Source organism: Peromyscus leucopus, chromosome 18 (genome assembly GCF_004664715.2).
Source record: "Peromyscus leucopus breed LL Stock chromosome 18, UCI_PerLeu_2.1, whole genome shotgun sequence".
NCBI classification, from domain to species: domain Eukaryota; kingdom Metazoa; phylum Chordata; class Mammalia; order Rodentia; family Cricetidae; genus Peromyscus; species Peromyscus leucopus.
The window spans coordinates 2,394,974-2,401,113 of NC_051078.1; positions in this window are offsets into that span (position 1 = coordinate 2,394,974).

A 6,140-nucleotide genomic window follows, 5' to 3' on the forward strand; every position below is an offset into this window, starting at 1 on the left:
TCGCACCGATGGAGAGAAGTGGCCCGTGTTAAAATCCCAATTGTTTTCATTTTGGAATCAACGATTTAGGGCAGCGAAAGTTCGGTTCTCCCCAGGAAAAAAACGCTCTAACCCCCAGCCCGGGGGAGGCAGAGGCAGGCGGATCTCAGAGTTCGAGGCCAGCCTGGGCTACAGAGCGAGATCCAGGACGGCCAGAGTTACACACAGAGCTTAAGCACACAGTTCGCTTTGCCTGGTATTTTTGGCACTTCTCAGATATTCTTTTTTTTTTTTGTTTTGTTTTGGCGTGGGGCCGTGTTTCGAGACAGGGTTTCTCCGTATAGCAGCACTGCCTCTGTAGCCCAGCACTCACTCTGTAGCCCAGGCTGGCCTTGAACTCACAGAGATCTGCCTGCCTCTGCCTCCCGAGTGCTGGGGTTAAAAGTGCACCACCACCGCCCAGCTCTTCTCAGATATTCTAAAATTCACCCCTTTTAGAGTCAGCGTGGGAATGTAGCTCAGCTGGTAGAGTGATTGGTTAGTAAACAAGAAGTCCTGGGTTTCATCCTGCAAACCAGCATTTGAGAGGTGGAGACAGGATCAAGAGTTCAAAGCCACCCTCAGCAAAACAGCAATGCAGAATCGTGTGAGGGTTTTTGTTTTGTCTGAGACAAGGACTCTTACTGTAGTCCTGGCTGGCTTCAAACTCAATTAGAGATCCACCTGGCTCTGCCTCCTGAGTGCTGGAATTAAAGACATAGGCTACCAAGCCCAGCCTTGTGTTTTTGAGACAGGTCTTACTTTGTAGACCAGGCTGACCTCGAACTCTTAGAGACACACTTGCCTCTGAACCTAGCAAATTTAGAACCAGGCTGGGCTAGATATTGAGAGCCTGTCTCAAAACAAACAAAACCTCACACTCTTTGAAAGTAGAATATACTGTAAAACCAATATTTTGTTAAAGAAATGGTTTACCATCTCTTAGTTCTACATAAGAACTCAACAAACTTGAACCTGGACTACTTAGATCACCTGCAGGGTTGTTTTTGTTTTTAAATAACTTATTTAAATTTATTTTATGTGCGTTGATGTAAAGATGTCAGATCCCCTGGAACTGGAATTACAGACAGTTGTGAGCTGCCATATGGCTGCTGGGAATTGAACCCGGGTCCTCTGGAAGAGCAGCTAGTGCTCTTAACCACTGAGCCACCTCTCCAGCCTGTCTTTGTTTTTAAAGCAGGCTCTCTGGAGGTCCAAGCTCATCTCAAACTTGCTGCCAGCCCTCCAGAGTATCGGGCTTACAGCTGTGCACCATCACATCTGGCTAACGCTTACTTGATTTAATTGGCTGCGTTTTATAGAAAGCGTTGAGAAATTTAAATATTCTGAAAGGTACTTTAAATTCATGATTGGGCTGGCCAGACCGGTCAGCTGGTGCAGGAGCTTGTTCCTGGCACCTGAGTTCCATCCTTGAAACCCACGGAAAGGTGGAAGAGAACAGACCCACAGAGTACGGAGCACATACACAAGTAAGTAAATAAAATAATATCTGGGCTGGAGATACATCTCATCAGTTAAGAGCACTAACTGCTGTTTCAGAGGGCAGGGGTTTAATTGCCAGCACCTACAGCACTTCTGTCTGTATCTCCAACTCCTGGGGAATTTTAAGCCCTCTTCTGGGCTCTGGGGGCATTGCATGCATGTGGTGCAAAGACGTACCTGCACGCAAAATACCCATACACATAAAATAGAAATAAAGAAAAAATAAACTGTCTTGAGAATTTGCATATAATCAATGAGAATTAGGACGAATAAATCAGGATTAATTGGGGTAGTAACTTTACAAGGACTAGGAAATTCTGAAATCATCCCCACATAGGAGACACTGCCTGACTAAGAACAGATTTGGGGCTGGGAATAGAGGTTAGTTGTTGTGTTTTGGAAACACACGTGAAGGTCTGGGTTCGACTCTCAGTGCTCTTAAAACCAGGCATGACGGTGACAGCTTGCAATGCCAGCACTTGGGAAGTGGAGGTCAGAGGTTCAGTTCAAGGTCTTCCTTGACTATGTAAAGGTTGAGGCCAGCCTGGGCTACATGAGACCAGTCCTCCACCACACACACACACCCCAATTTTTTTTTTTTTTTTTTTTTTTTTTTTTTTGGTTTTTCGAGACAGGGTTTCTCTGTGTAGCTTTGCGCCTTTCCTGGAGCTCACTTGGTAGTCCAGGCTGGCCTCGAACTCACAGAGATCCGCCTGGCTCTGCCTCCCGAGTGCTGGGATTAAAGGCGTGCGCCACCACTGCCCAGCTCCAATTTTTTTTTTTAAATTGGCTTTTAATCTTGTCTGGACCATTTAGACTATTTAGCCTATTTTTTGCCTTAATCTGTAAAATGGGGATAATGGTTACTGCTTCATAGTATTGTTAGGAATATATGCACATGACTTGGTGTTTATTATTAAAATTGTAGCTAAACCAGGCACTGGTCGGGGAGCCACATCTGCTTGGGAAGCTAGGGCAGGAGGATGGAGAGGTGGAGGTGAGTTTGAGCCGCACAGCTGGATCTCTTAAATGTGAGGGGAGAGGAATGATGCTGGGATGCGGTTTACTTACAGAAGTCTGTTTTCTCCAGTCAGCCTTGGATTTAGCTGCTGAGTACTTCCTCTTGTACAGGGCCTTTCCGGAATACATAATAGACTGAGTAGATGCCCGTTCCTCCAGCCAGGACAGAGTTGAGGCTACAGAGTCTAGTTGACATTGCTCACCCTGTTGGTAAGACTGGCCTAGGAAGAGATTTATGTGTACACACACGGGAGGGTCAGAGGACAATCTTGAACACTGACCTTCAGTTTTCAACCTTGTCTGAGACAGGGTCTTTGGCTCTCCAGTATGTCAGGCTGGCTGGCCCTCGGTCTTCTGGGATTTCCCTGTCTACCGCTCCTCTCTCCTCAGCTGCTGGAATGACAGACTCAGGCTACTGCATCCAGCTTTTATGTGGTTCTAGAGATCCAACTCTGGTCTTTACACTTGTGCAATAAGGGCTTGGTCCCTTTATCATCTCTCCAACCTGTATCATATTCTTTGGGTTTCCTTATGACCAAAGTTTGAAACACCAATTTGGTGTCAAGTTGTGTCCTTTTTTCCCCCTTTTTTAGATAGGATCTCATATAGCCCAGGTTGTCTTGGAATTACGTAGCCAAGGATGGCTTAGAACTCTTGATCCATCTGCTTTAGGCTCCCAGATGCTAGGATTACAGGTGTGCACTACCACACGGCTTGTTTCTATACTTCTACCAGTGGCTTGGAAAGTCAAGGAAAAGGTAAATCAATAGTCTTTTGGGTGTTCTGTTCAAGAGCTATACAATTATTACTTTAAAAAGAAAACCTGAGTTGGAGGCCAGCCTGGTCTGTAAAATGAGTTCTAGGACAGCCAGGGCTACAGAGAAAGAAACCCTGTCTCACCCCCCCCCCAACCCTAATGAGTCTTAGTAATTATTTTTTTATTGTATGTGTAAGGTGTGTTGTCTGCATGAGTGTGTGCACGATTGTGCAGTACCCAAGGAAGCCAGAAGCTTTGAGACATCTCTGTAGCCCCAGTAATTATTAAGAAGTTTTAATTGATCCACTACTTTTTAGAAGCTGAAGACTGAATAATCCACAGTATACAGAACCTTAAATAAGGAGTTTTGCAAGATGGCTTTTAATATTTTTCTTTGAAGAGTAGGAGAGGAGGTCTAAGTGTTTTGATAAACACTATATATGTATATGAAATATATATTTGAGACAGGGTCTCACAATGTAATTCTTTTTTTTAAACAGGGATAATGAAAAGTTTATTACTAGCTGGGTGTGGTGGTATACACTTAACCCCAGCACTGTGAGGGGTGAGGAACTCTGGGAGCTCAAAGCCATCTGGTCTACATATCCAGGTCCACGTCAGCCAGTTTCTTACACCCACTGAGTTTAGGAGTCTCCTCTGTCAGGGAACCTTATTAATGGAGAAGGTGGCTTCACCACCTGCACGACCCTGGTGGCCGAAGCCATCTTGCTGCCCATCATGACCCCGGAGCAGGGGCAACAATGTAATTCTTGAGACAGGGTTTCTCTAGGTAGCCCTGGCTGTCCTGGAGCTCACTTAGACCAAGCTGGCCTTGAACTTAGATTCCCCCTACCAGAGGAGAGCTGGGAATGAAGGCAAATGGCTACTGTGCCCCGCCACAATGTAACTCTAACCCTGCGGCCGGAACTTGATATGTAGCCCAGGCTGCCTCAGGTTCAGACATCTGCCCATCTCTGCCTCCTGAGTGCTGGGATGAGTGGCGCTAACCCCCTGGCAATAGTTTTGTTTGTTTGTTTTGGTTGTTGGTTACAGGCTTTCTCTGTGTAACAGCTCTGGCTGTCCTGGAACTCCTCAAACTCAAAAGATCCACCTGTCTCTGCCTCCTGGGTGCTGGGGTTAAAAGCATGAGCCACCACACCAGGCTCTAAATTGGTTATATTTTTAAATGCCTCTTTGTGGTAAACTAATTCAGTTTCTGAGGGGAAAAGAAGCTAAAATGGAAAATACTTGAAAAGGGCATTCTATTAGGTCCTAATATTATTCGCCTTTTTTTTTTTTAAATTATTATTATTATTTTTTTTTTTCCGAGACAGGGTTTCTCTGTGTAGTTTTGGTGCCTGTCCTAGATCTTGCTCTGTAGACCAGGCTGGCCTCGAACTCACAGAGATCCACCTGGCTCTGCCTCCTGAGTGCTGGGATTAAAGGTGTGGGCCACAGCTGCCGGCGGCACAGGTTTTAAAAAAAAAAAAATTTTTTTAAGATTTATTATGCATGCAGCATGTATGACTGCAGGCCAGAAGAGGGCGCCAGATCTCATTACAGATGGTTGTGAGCCACCATGTGGTTGCTGGGAATTGAACTCAGGACCTCTGGAAGAGCAGCCAGTGCTCTTAACCTCTGAGCCGTCTCTCCAGTCCCCTGGCACAGGTTTTTAATCCCAGCACTCGGGAGGCAGAGGCTGGTGGATCTCTGTGAGTTTGAGGTCAGCTTGGTCTACAGAGTGAGTTCCAGGACAGAAAGAGCTACACAAAGAAACTGTCTTGAAAAAAAATTTTTAAGGAGAAACAAGAGAGTAAATGAATATAGGTGACATGAAAGCCAATGGGAGCTGTTTGGGGGAAAGGGAGCGTGTGAAAAACGTGTGATATAAATGTATGTATGAAATGTCACAATAAAAAGATAAAAGGAAAATGTTACTATGAAACTCATTATCTTACATGGTAACTAAAAACAGTAATAAATGAAAAGTGGCCATGGTGGCTGAGGCTTGTAACCCCAGCATCCAGAAGGCTGACACATCCAGACTGCCATTAGGTCCAGGACAGCTCAGTCTAGAGTTGACCCTGTCACTCAGAACAACAAAGACAAAACCATAAGACAAGCCAAACTGAACGGTGGTGTCACGGCTATTCCTGACTGTCAGCTTGACTACATCTGGAGTTAACTAAAACCCAGGCAGCTGGGTACAGCTGTAAGGGATTTTTCTTCAATGAAATCATTGAAGTGGGAAGTACTACCCTAACTCTGGCCACACCTTCTGATGGCAGCCACATAAAGGAGATGGAGGAGGCTCCTCGCTCTCACTGGCATCAGAGCTTTCTTCAGGATTCCCCAGTACACTGAAGGCCAGCTGAGACATCCAGCCACGTGGACTGAACAGCTACTGGACCTTACATTGGTGGACAGCCATTGCTGACTAGTTGGACCACAGCCTGTGAGCCACTCTGATAAATCCCTTTCCCTCTCTGTATATATAAGCGCGCGCGCGCGCGCACACACACATATATATATGCATACACACATATATGCACATATATACATATATATATGCACACACACACACACACACACACACACACACACACACACACACACACACTTTTTTTCCCCCCATTCTACTAGTTCTGCTCCTCTGGAAAACCCTGATTAATACAAGTAGGCTGTAGTGTAGCCCAGGCTGGCCCTGAACTCGTGGCGCTTGTTCTGCCTCAGACTTCTAAGTCCTGGGATTACAGGTGTCAGCCACAGCTGTTAACTCATGACTGAAAGATACGGCCATCATCTATATAGAATTATGGAAGTGGAGATGGTAACCAGTGGG